The sequence below is a fragment of the Armigeres subalbatus genome, chromosome 3, assembly GCF_024139115.2.
Source record: "Armigeres subalbatus isolate Guangzhou_Male chromosome 3, GZ_Asu_2, whole genome shotgun sequence".
Classification (NCBI taxonomy): domain Eukaryota; kingdom Metazoa; phylum Arthropoda; class Insecta; order Diptera; family Culicidae; genus Armigeres; species Armigeres subalbatus.
In genome coordinates this window covers 165,960,407-165,973,446 of record NC_085141.1, presented here as the reverse complement: position 1 = coordinate 165,973,446, position 13,040 = coordinate 165,960,407, and the positions used below count along the sequence as shown (strand labels likewise).

The 13,040-nt window shown below is 37.8% G+C and overlaps 1 protein-coding gene across 5 annotated transcripts in view; it reads left to right on the top strand.

Moving 5' to 3' along the window:
* The window catches only part of LOC134220438 (protein couch potato), a 549,209-nt gene that overhangs the window by 518,533 nt on the left and 17,636 nt on the right, over positions 1 to 13,040 (top strand). For 4 of the 5 annotated variants that reach the window (XR_009981901.1, XR_009981899.1, XR_009981900.1 and 1 more), the window contains exon 7: positions 9,028 to 9,263. The exons of the other annotated variant lie outside the window; for it this stretch is intronic. The gene's annotated coding sequence lies outside the window, so the exon portion shown is untranslated. The remainder of the gene's footprint in view (positions 1 to 9,027; positions 9,264 to 13,040) is intronic. 5 annotated transcript variants of the gene reach the window in all.

Below are 13,040 nucleotides of genomic sequence, written 5' to 3'. Positions count from 1 at the left end.
CCTGAATTCATCCTCAGTTTCATGAATTCATCCTTTTTTTTGGATGAATTCATGAAATAATTTCGAGTGGATTTCACTCGTTTCATGAGCTTCCAGAAGATTTCCGCGAAGGAATAAAAAAATTATTTCTGAAAAAATCATAGTGAAATTCAAGAAGTTTTTCAAAATATTTTCAAAGAAAGTTTATAAGAAACTAGTTGACCCAGCAGACGTTGTCCTGCATAGAAGGCGATAATGCGCATAGCGAACTGCCCATGCAAAATTTCCATATGAATCTTCCATATGAAATACTGAACTCGTGATTTTCGCATGAGGAAAGATTATATAAATACGTTGGAAACTATAATGAACATATCTGCTGTAGGAACGAAGAAAAAACAAATCTTTTAGGTTTTCCAAACTAATTGATTAAAACTTCAATGAAATTCTGAAATATTTCGGACCAAAACACCAAAGAAATTTAGGAGTAATTCCTTGAGTAATTCCTTAAATTCCCGTAAAACAATGTACTTCTTATACTGCGTTTCATTTCCTGATTTAAAATCAAATTCAAAAGCCACCCAGTCATAAAAATCGCAGGTACTTTCCAATAAGACCGATAAGGCATCTGTCAAAACAATTGGATATGTCAAAAGTAATTTTGTTGGTGTGAGCAGCGTTATATGGAATTTATTCAACTGTTCTTTTCAACTTTGATGCGCTTCTTTAGAGGTATTCAGCTTAATGATCAATCCCCCTATTAGTGAGATGAAAGAATTTTTTTTTATTTTTCCATATTATAGGTTGGTGTCTTCACAAAAGTTGTAGCATACTTCCCTTGAAAAACATAGACGCCAAGTTCTTAATTTCATTATTTTTGGTGATATGTTGCGTTTCATGCCGACAACCCTTAAAAATGCTTTTTGTCATTAAATCTTTTTTATTATCGTTTCTACATTTTTTACGTATATTTGATATAACTACAACTTGACAAGATGCAAATTGTGGCAGACATTCTCATACGCATTGTTCAAAGCAGAAATAAATCTTCGGTATTATGCCATTACAGGCCATTACTCTTGTGGAACTTCAAGTAGGCCTTACCCAAGTAACAATTTCAAGGCTTCATAGATTTATTTATGTTTTTTAACGGCTTTATCGCTGCTTTGCTCAATGCCGCGAGATTAGCCTTATTGAAAGATTTGTAGCTATCTTCAAAATCATAATAAAACGTTCAATAAAACCACAAATGTCAAATGCTTTATGAGCTTATTAGGGGCCTAATGATTATCTTGAGGACTCTAATAAAACCAATTTTGAAAACTGTCATAAAGCCGAATATATTGGTCTAAGACTTGTCTTACGCATAACCTAAATAAAACTTAGTACTTTTAATTAGGTTTATAATGGTATTCTACAAGAACACAATGTTTATGTTGAACTTCATGAACTATGGTCAATCGAATGGCTAAAAACAGATGTTTCTGTTCCATGTTCCCTAAATTTTTAAACAAAGAAAACAATAAACACAAAACATTTCTTAACTGAGCATTCGCATATTTAAGATTTTGTTGTTTATTGGTCAAATTCCACTTCTGAAAATGAAACAGATAATAAAAATCAAGCAATCTATATCCTTTTACTTCCGGTAAATTAAAATGGTATAAATGCGAATACACAACGAATGGTGCAATAACTACGATTCGATATAGAAAATCTTTCAATAATATGAAATTTGCATAACTTGGTCGTCAAAATTTCCCATAGTGTAGTAGCAGCCATGCTGGTAGAAACAAATAATTTTATATGGGCGTAAATTTTTTGCAAAATCCTTTGTCATTAGTAATAATCGCTGCATTTCAAGATGATTTTCAAAATTTGATGCACGAGAAATGTTTCCTTGCAAATCGGAATGCCACCAAAGGAAAAGGCAGCATATCGATTTATTATCTACACTAATCTACACACTTGAAAAAACTGATTTTCTTACCTGTTTTCACCAGAAATTCGAACGCGCAGAAAAATTTGCAACCACGCGAACGAATTCTGGGCATCCAATAATTGAACATTATTTCCATCCATGTCCGTGATGTTGTTTTTTATTTCATTCTTCCATTTCTATGATTATCCTTTTTCTTCAAAACAATAACAAAAAGCTTCACGGAAAAGAAATTCCTTTTTTTGACAGCGGTTTTAAGGAACTCTTATGAATAACTTTAAAATTGCTTTGAAGACGATCTCAAGAGTGCTCCACTTAGTCATAACATAATCTTGTAGCGGTCATCAAGAGGTTGTCATGTAGATTTGAGTTTTATTGCTAGTCTTGAAAATTTGCTCTTCAAAAAGCGGGCTTAGTAGCCATATGGCTACTGCTTCTGCCTCATACGCAGGAGGTCGTGGGTTCAATCCCAGGTCCGTTCCATTCTCCTACTTTGTATCTTTCTTTTTATTTCTCATGTTCTAGCAATCGCTTGAACTGGAAATGGACTTCCATACCGTTTCCATTACTATTCCTATACCTTCAACTTGAGTATTCTAACAGTAATCTGATGGAATTGGAAATGAACTATAGAGCTCGTTTCCTACATCCAATTAGAAATTCCATCAGTTACCTTCTCCTATCTATCACATTGGCAGCTCGTTAACCAAGACGGACCTCTGCTTCTCCAACCTAACCCTGAAATTCCAACAAATTCCGCATGAACTCGTGGCAAGTGCAGAGGTATATTCGGCTTGCAGTGGGCGAGTGATTGCATCATCATTTCCTCCCCCTTCCCTACATTGACTTGCATTCTGACGTGGCAGGCGCCAGTATGACCTAACAAATGAGATCACCAGTACTTGTACATTGAAGATGTGTGCTAGTCCCAAGCAAACATCTGTTGGTTCCCTGTGCAAGAACAGCTGATCTGGTCATAATGGAGTGGCAACTACGAGCAGTCAATCAAGCTCAAGCTCAAGCTCAAGCTCTTGAAAATTTGCTCTTCAAAACTGCTAATAGAGTATGATAAAACTCAAAATGTTACTTGGGATGGCATCGTGAATTTATTTCTTAATCAATAATTGAAGAAATTTCCAAAATAGTTCCAGAAGGAAGTTCTGAATTCAGTAAAAATTTCCTGCGGTAAATTCTGAAGTACACAGATTTACACGATTGTTTTGATCATGTGACTGCAATTTGCCACCAAAGTATTTGCAACATATTTCAAAAAATTCCTAATAATTAAAAAAAAACATCACATATGTGTTAAACATTCAGGATGAGTGTAAAAGTGAGAAAATGTAAATCGTGTAAAAACAGAATCTAGTGCAGTTCTTAAAATTCCTTCTTTCAGTTGTCAAAGGTACATCCGGAGTACTATAAAAAGGAATGTTATGATTTATTCCAAAGCAAACACGAGAAGAATTTCTGAAAGAAAACTTTATGTAATGTCCAAATGAATTCTTTGAGAAATCCAAGAATGTCGGAAATTTATTCAGGAATTCGTCAGGAATCTCCTAGAATTTTGTTCCAGAACTTTGGAAGGAATTCCTGGGAGAATATTATAAATATTCCTAAAAGAAGTACCAAAGAAATTCTTGCAGGAAATTCTGGTGGTCCTAATATTTTCCTAAAGAAATTCCCGAAGTTATTCGTTGTGGAAATTTTGACCTGAGTTTTGAAGGACATCTCGAAGGAATTCCTGGAAAAGCTTTTACTTGAATTACTGCTATGAAGTACAATCCAAAAGATGCCGAAGAACTTTGCTGAAGAACGTACGTTGCTGGAACGTCCACGAAAAAAGTTTATTCTACCGGCGCTACCGAACTACGTGGACCAATAATTTAACTGAGTGTTATTTTAAAATTATTGATCTTATTGGGCTTTTGGAACCAATGGGAGCTATTCGAAATCGTTTCACAAAGTAAAGTAGGAAGATGGGTTTTGCCCTCTCACAACCATAGGATGTCTGGTAGTGCTGGCAGAAACATGGATTTCTCGCATATGGTTTGAACAATCAATTTTCGAAGCGTAATAACATTTTTTGTAGACCTTTCAGGTACGCACCTTCTTCGGCAATGTTAATCGGCATCGTTCAGACAATATGCTGGATCCCAAAACGTATTGAGTCACGTGATTGACAATAAACTCCCTAGCAGCACACATGTTCCATATAGGTTGTTGCAACTCATATGTGGATTCAGTCACAATCAAGTTGTGGTAACCCTTTTTGTCTGACTTGTGCTGCTCGGGCTGAAGCCGCTAAGAGCAAAAATATAAACAAATACGTTTCTAATTTCCATATAAATTTAAAATGCGATGCAAAAAGCGAGAACGCAACCAAGCGAGCCCATATTTTGCACAATTGATAAGAATCCCAAAACGATTCAGAAAAACCTCGGTCTCACTTGATTGGATGAAGTTTGCATTTTTCCATACATTTGCTCTAATGTGTAGTCAGTCAAAGCTGAAAAAACACTAAATCAATTAGAATAACCATTAGAGTGATTCAAATTTTGACTTTTTTGCTCCCCGATGCTTAAACGATTGCATTTGCCATTTTGATAATCCTCTTAAATTTTTAGCAAATTTGGATGTAATTTGATTGTGCACACGTCGTTTGAAGTTTGCATGGAAATTACTGTGAAAATCGACCCTTATGTGGAAGATCGTTCCGTGAGGTTACCCATTAACTATTTAATGGCGATCAACACGTTGACTACATGGAATACTTCCCAAGCTGAAAGGCAGTTGTTGTTGTAAAGCGATTTGTCGTTTGGAAGTCAAGTTATGGAGAAAACAAAAATGCTCATTATTGGTATTGATGTTATTCTTTTACGTGTTAAATTGATTTTCCCACGATTCAGTATTCCCTTAATAACTTTTCTTGCAAGCACCAAAACGTTTCGCAACAAAGACGCTGCTACCTTGTTAAATTTCCTATGTTGTCAATTTGATCATATATTTTTAGAGTTTAATGGTCAGCGTTGGGAACGGTTTTCCATAAAAGTTGCTGTTTTCATAGAGATTTTCATACAAACTTCAAACTGTTCGTGCTCACTCAAATTACTTCCAAATTAACTAAAAATTTGGGAGGATCATTAAAATTGCAAATGTAATCGTTTAAGCATCGGGGAGCGAAAAAGTCAAAATTTGAATCACTCTAATAACCATCCTTTCATTCCTATTACTAAGACGAACCTATCCTCCAGATGGACGAGTGAATAGATAATAAATTCCTTTCTATTTCCGATAGACCATGAAGACATGCCCAGCGCCATTATATTCTTCTTCTTGCATATAAAAAAATATTGGTCTCTGTTCGTATCCGCATAATTTAAAAAAGGCTGGATGAATTTACTTCATTCCTTCAGTAATTTAATTCGTTATAATCTCCGATGACATATTTTCTTATAAAAAAACATGTCTAAAATTGGAAAATCTGAAATTAATTTAAAATGTTCTGGAAACTCAGATGTGAATATATATGTAGATAAAGCGGAAGATTTTGATTTGAAATATGTATTAGAGGTAACCACTTTACTCCCTCCTTAGCCGTGCGGTAAGATGCGCGGCTACAAAGCAAGACCATGCTGAAGGTGGCTGGGTTCGATTCCCGGTGCCGGTCTAGACAATTTTCGGTTTGGAAATTGTCTCGACTTCCCTGGGCATTAGAGTGGGGCGTCATGGTCATTTTTTCAAATCAATGGGTTTTCGAAGCCATTCTGGGTCCTGAACAACTGTGCAGAATTTGGGACCGATTGGTTGCTTCCTCGCTTTCCGCATCGCGTTTGAAGTTTGTATGGAAATTAGTATGAGAGAACGTACATTTTTGCATTTCTACTACTAAAGGCTTCAGTTCATCGTAAACCAAGTGGCACATTGCGTTAAAGTATAACCCAAAGGATGCCGAAGAACTTTGCTGAAGAAGGCACGTTGCTGGAACGTCCACGAAAAAAGTTATAACGCTTAGAACATTGAGTGTTCAAACTATATGCAAAAAATCGTTTATTCTGCCAGCACTGCCGTACTACGTAGACCAATAATTTAATTGAGTGTTATTTCAAAATTATTGATGTTATAGGGCTTTAGAGCTAATGGGAGCTATCCGGATTCATTTCACAAAAAAAAATCCGACGAGAAGGAAGATGGGTTTTGTCCTTCGAGAACCATAGGTTGTCCGGTAGTGCTGGCAGAAACATTGATTTCTTGCATATGGTTTACCAAATCAATTTTCGAAACGTAATAACATTTTTTGTAGACCTTCCAGCTACGTACCTTCTTCGGCAAAGTCTTTCAGCATCTTCCAGACTAGATTGAGTATTGAGTCACGTGATTGATGATAAATTGAAGCCGCTAAGAGCAAAATTGTAAAAAAGTACGTTTTCCCATACTAATCTCCATGTAAATTTAAAACGCGATGCGGCATGCGAGGTTGCAACCAATCGAGCCCATATTTTGCACAGTTGATTGGGACCCCAAAATGATTCAGAAAAACCTTGATCTCACTTGATCGGACGAAGTTTGCGTTTTTCCATACAATCGCGCCCACTCTACTGGGCATAAAAGTATCATCGTGTTAGCCTCATGATATACGAATGCAAAAATGGTAACTTGGCTTAGAAACCTCGCAGTTAATAACTGTGGAAGTGCTTAATGAACATTAAGCTGTGAGGCGGCTCTGTCCCAGTGAGGGGATGTAATGCCAATAAGAAGAAGAAGAAGAAGGTAACCACTTTCCTTCGATAAGACTCGATTCCATGACCATCAGTACGCTAGATTGGTGATTTTAGCCAACCAAGCTACGAAGGACCTTCGTCGGCCTTCGAAGCTTAGCGGCTACTGAATGAGCCCGAGATTCCCAAAATGGACGCATTTTCGAAGCACTCACAATCAAGGATGTTATCGATCATTTAGTAATCTACGTTCGATCATTAAGTAGTTTGTTAATAACTCATTCCAAAGGCCTAATTTCAAAATGTGTTGTATGGTGGACTTTTAGAGCGAAGGTTTTTCTACAACTCTCTTTAACAGATCGATGTTCGAATTCCACTATTAAAGGAGTTACGGTGCTAGTTCCTATACTTATACTAAGTGATAACAAAATATGCAATCATTTAGTCTAAGTTACTGCTACTAGCGCTACAGCTCCGTTATTAGTGAAATTCAAACAACGAACTGTTAGGCAGAGTTGTAGATAAACCTTTGCACTAGATGTCCACCATACAACACATTTTGAAATTTAGCCTCTGGAATGAGTTATTGACAAACTACTAAATGATCGAAGGCAGATTACTAAATGATCGATAACATCCTTGCTCACAATCCTTTTCTTAAGCCAATACTTCCACATGTGTATAGTACACGTTCACATTAGAGTAAGCGTGAGTATTTAAATTGTTTGACGGCTCCACACATTCCTCATCAGCAAATGCACTGATCAAGTAGAGGTTGTGTGTGCTATTTGCCAGTCGGTCTTGTATGGTCGGTTTCCCTAATATTATGCGATTTTACCTACTATGCATCATCTACAGGGTCAGCCAGTTGACCATGTAAATTTCTAAAGCCCTCAGACTGTGCAAGAGATTGATTCCCTATGCAATTGCGATTACTCTGGTGAATCACGGGGTAGCAACGACGAACACAGTCTTCACACTAATGCTCATGCAGATCTTTTAGGGATAGATACCAAAGCAAATGAGTGAATTTGCGGATTTTTGAATGAAAAATAGTATTTTGGCAAAACAATACTGCCGCTAACCGCAAGTCGAGCACATCTGTATATGGAGGCCCATATACAGATTTGCTCGACTTGCGATTAGCGGCAGAATAGGCAAGTAACAAGGAAAGATCACAGCACGAACAATCTTTTTTTGTGAAACGAAAAAGATTTGTTTTTATGAATAATATTAAAAGAAACCTTATGCTCCACAGGCCTTGTTTGGCTAATCAAATGTTGGGGTAGGAGAAGCCGCCCCCTCCCTCTCCCTATGGAAAATGCCAAAATAATAAAAAGGAAGATGTAAAAAACTGAGCTTTTCCACATTTAGACGTTTTGATGAGGCAAGACACACATACCTACGATATACCACGCGCCTCCACTCATATCGAGTCTCCTCCTGGGCAATGCCGGTAGTAAAGTCACTTTTTAGAGGTAAGTGACTTTACTAGGGGAAGGGGGGGCAATATGCCCTAGCTAAGCAAACACTGCTCTATTGTCTTATTTGTAACGCTATTCATGGGTATTTTTACATTATGCATTAGTTGAACAAGATAGCTAGTTGATGCCATTCAAAAATTGTCAAAAATCTCAATCATATTGATAATATTCACATTTCAAAAAAGTGGTGATATTCTGTTGCCGGAAAACTCATGAGGCAAAACGCCTTTTAGCTGGCAGCTCCTAGGGAACAAAGTACCACGCGTCGGCGAATCAGCATTCTAGTATGGATAGTCCGTGGAGACGCAAGTACTTTGTAGGTTATTGCCACTAGGGCGTTTTGCCTCGCCAAAATGTTAGATGTTTCTTCAAAATGTGGAAATTTTCGGTTTTTCCGACCTTCCCATGCACTATTTTGAAACTTTTTTCGCCTATCCTACATAATTTTAGATCTAGTTTTGTTACGGACATGTTAATGACGGTAAATATGAGGGAAACTACAAAAGGCGTTTTGCATCGGGGGGGCGTTTTGGGGCCTCTTCCCCTACCGGCATTACCCAGGAGGAGACTCGTCTGTAATTTCAATGTTTACAGTAGCATTCAAATGCAGCCTTCAGTTTTTATCAAGGTTCAATCAAAACATTGTGCAAAGTTTTCATTCTTGGATAACACTAACACGAGAAATCGGGACAACAGCTTTTTCCTAGATATCATTACTCAATCCCTCAAACCATATTGCCTTAAGTCTCAGCCATCATGAATCCCTTAAAATCCGTACAATATACATTGAAACCACACAAAACTTCCAAAGTGCTGTCGATGTGCTTGCAATGCGTCATCCTCCTTGTCCTGCCGTATTCAGCCCGTTCAGTCTCTATCACTTTGTATTTATGTATGTTCGTTCTAGCAACAAATTCAAATGCCACATCCGACAGCAATACACCCAGCATCGATGCATGTCTCGGCCGGATTACCAGCGAACCATTTTTTACCGAGCCCGGCATTGGCGAGCCCGGTCGGCAGCACCGGCGGTAGTCAGCCGCCTAATCCGCCGCTCACCGCCAATGCTCCCTGTTCGACGCTGTTCGTTGCTAACCTGGGCCAGTTTGTGTCCGAACATGAGCTCAAAGAAATATTTGCGAGGTGAGTTCCGTGCGCGAGGTGGGAAATCCGCCGCAACGTTGGGCGGCCCGTTTCACTTGCCCTTGGTCCTGCTATGTTCATCCATCATGCATCCAAACTGCCGATATCCATCAGTTCATTAATCCTCTCCCATTCGAGGGTTTGTTACGGTTCAGTTGGTTGAGTAAATCATTTCTGTTTCGCTTTTTGGTTTGATTAGACATTTCCGTTTTAACTGGCGAAATTTTCAGACATTCAACCGACATTATATTCAACTGCTTCGATTATGTTTTGAATATTTTTGTTCGGCGCAACTATTTTTTATCGAAGGTACTTATGGAAATATTTTATTTTGATGGTAGATCAAATATTCGAGCCCCTTCTCATTGTAAAACTTTGCAGGGCACTTTAAATTTTAACACCGGAAAATGACCACTGTCAATAGCATTGATGTTTTACAACGATTGGTTCCATTTATATAATTTGTGTATAATATTGTGATAAGCCATCCAGCATTCATCCAATATAATTTACCATCATTATCATCAGCTAACTCGATGGGTCTCCCATTCGTTGCACATATGCACATTGTTTGTAGTGTAAACTCAGCATAAATTAAGTATTTTAATTTCTTCCGTTCCAAAACCACATAATCTCTGCCCAATTGAATGTTCAAATGCACTTGTTCTAAAGAATGTATTTTATATTTATCTATGTCCCGGCACACCGTTCACCACCCAAAACAATGAAACAACCAAAACAAACTACTCTTCTGCTACTACTACTACTACCCACTACCAAACATCATCATCATCATCACAACCACCAACCACCAAAAAAATCTGACCAACCGATAGCCTGCCTGGCTTTAGTCGCCTCCGTATGCACAGTAAGGGCACTTCAACTGCTGCCGCTATCACCACTACTGTTACTGCTACCCCTACCACCATCAACACACCCTTCAACACTGTCAATGCCGCTGTCAACATGATGAACAACAACAACAACAACAACTCCATTGCTAATCCCAACGTTCCGGTTGCGTTTGTTGAGTTCAAGGATGTGGCCAGCGCCGCCACCGCCATGAGCGCCCTCCAGGGCAAGTACCTGCTCTCGTCGGATCGCGGCGCCATGCGTATCGAGTTCGCCAAGTCCAAGATGGCGGCCGACGTTTCATCGCACCACTTTTACCATCTGCACATGCAACAACGAGAAGTATGTAGCACACTTGTTCGTGTTTGTATGATGATTTTGTTTTTTGGAAAATTTATTTTCGGCATGAATATTGATGGTCTTTATTTTTATTGATATCACCCATTTTTTTTACGATTCGTATATATTGATTATAGCATTAGGTTTCTTAGAAACGATAAATAAACATTTAAAAGCAATAAACAACAGGTTGGTTCGTGTACGTCTAAAGTATAAGTTCGCTGATAACGCACAAGTGGAGTTGTCCACAAATTACGTAAAGCTGTTGGGGAGGGATGCGGTCGGGTTAGGGACAAAAGGTCGAAAGACAAAAGGTCGAAAGGACAAAAGGTCGAAAGACAAAACGTCGAAAGACAAAAGGTCGAAGGGACAAATGGTCGAAAAGGACAAAAGGTCGAAAGGGACAAAAGGTCGAAAGGACAAAACGTCGAACGGAACAAAAGGTCGAAAAGGACAGAACGTCGAACGGGACAAGGGTCGAAAGAAACAAAAGATCAATAAGATCAAAAGATCGAAAGGGACAAAAGGTCGAAAGGAACTGAAACGGAGAGAGTCAATCCAGAGTTGCCCTACACAGTCAGCAAATATTCTGCTCTTTCATTTTTAACAATTTTTAACAATTAAATAAAATTCATTCAGTGAGTGCAGCTAATAAATGGATGTTGAGTTTTCTAAATGTCACTTCGATCTGTCAAAATGGTGCACGCCGCACATAAAATACACCGGCGTATATTACACGCCGGTCTATTTTCAATGCGTGCGCCTGTGTGGCTGCGGAGTGCACTATTTTGACAGATCGAAGTGACATTCAGAAACCTAGATATGCATCTATTATTTGCACTCATTGAATGAGTTTTATTTAATTGCTCAACATAATTAAAAATAAAAGAGCAACTTTTTTGCCAACTGTATAGGACAACTCTATCTCGCGCAATACAAGTTATATTCATTTCCTACATCAACAATCTTTTTTATCTCTAACAGAACTATCTAGATATTCATAATATTGTTTCATGGTAATTACTCCTTCTTTGAAAATTGCTCATTCTTCAACTTTGATTGATGTGATGAGTGTGTTATTCCTGCCTGAAGTTAAATGCATTTCATAAATTCTTTTGGAATACATCCAAACTTGCTATCAACTTGTTCTTGATCGACCTTTTGTCCCTTTTGCCCTTTTGTCCTTTTCGACCTTTTGTCCTTTTCGACCTTTTATCCTTTTCGACCTTTTGTCCCGTTCGACCTTTTGTCCCTTTGGACCTTCTGTGCCTTTCGACCTTTTGTCCTTTCGACCTTTTGTCCTTTCGACCTTTTGTCCTTTCGACCTTTTGTCCTTTCGACCTTTTGTCCTTTCGACCTTTTGTCCTTTCGACCTTTTGTCCTTTCGACCTTTTGTCCCTTTCGACGTTTTGTCTTTTCGACCTTTTGTCCTTTCGACCTTTTGTCTTTTCGACCTTTTGTCATTCGACCTTTTGTCCTTTCGACCTTTTGTCTTTCGACCTTTTGTCATAGATTCGATGCGGTCAGTCTTTTCATACAAATACAATTCATACAAATAATTTCAATCCCTCATACAAAAAAAACTTGTGAAATTTAACTTTTTTAATTGACTCATTCAAATGCTTTAAAAATGGGCCTTATGCAAAACACTGATTGGAACGAAATGCCACATTTGCACGACATGTACGGTAGTTAATAGTTGTTTGTTTATCAATTTAATAACAAATTTAAAGTGTGAGTTAAAAGAACAGTAAATCTTCGAAACTTATTTAAAACCAAAGATTTTTTCTCAATCTTTTCATCAAAACTCGATGTTGAATAACTAATTTGAAATTGTAATGAAAATAATCGCCCAGAAGTGTAGTATAAGCGATTTTACGAGTGATTTAATATGTCAGATCATAAATTGCTACAAGCCATTTTATAGAAAGCTCAAATGACAAGAGACTTAACACTAATATTTACATTTTATAAGGAGCATTTGCGAAAATGGAATGAAATGATGATGATGATGATGACAAAATGATGATGGCTTGCATGCAAATTTACCAAAACAAAGACCGAACCGTCCACTCAAAATTCCAATCAGCTTATCGAATCTGTCTCTTAAAATGGCTTATTGAAATAAAAATATTAATAACTGGTGCTTTCTTCGTAGCGAAAAGTTACTTTACCATGCGTCTCCATCTGATTGCATGTAATGGATACTTTTTTGAACCCTAATCTTAATGTGGGTAGCTCCTTTTTATCGAATAATATCCTCAACTTATTAGCGTTTTGTCTCAAATCCCGAACATGACTCATATTCCGAACACTGGCGTTTCAGCGCCCTAAAACTGGAGTTTTCATCGGGTTTCCGTACTGAGGATCAAGGCTTCAAACGAATTCAAGCTCCTATGGAGAGAATTACACGAATAAAGCCAAAATGGCCATTTAAAACCTGGTGTTCGGAATATGAGTTATGTTCGGAATTTGAGTCAAAACGGTATCAGGCAAATTCCTGGCGATGCTTTTGTACAGAGCTGTATCTTTTTTTCACGGAATACTGAGAATAAGCAAATAGGAATCGAACTTAAATTCCGTTTT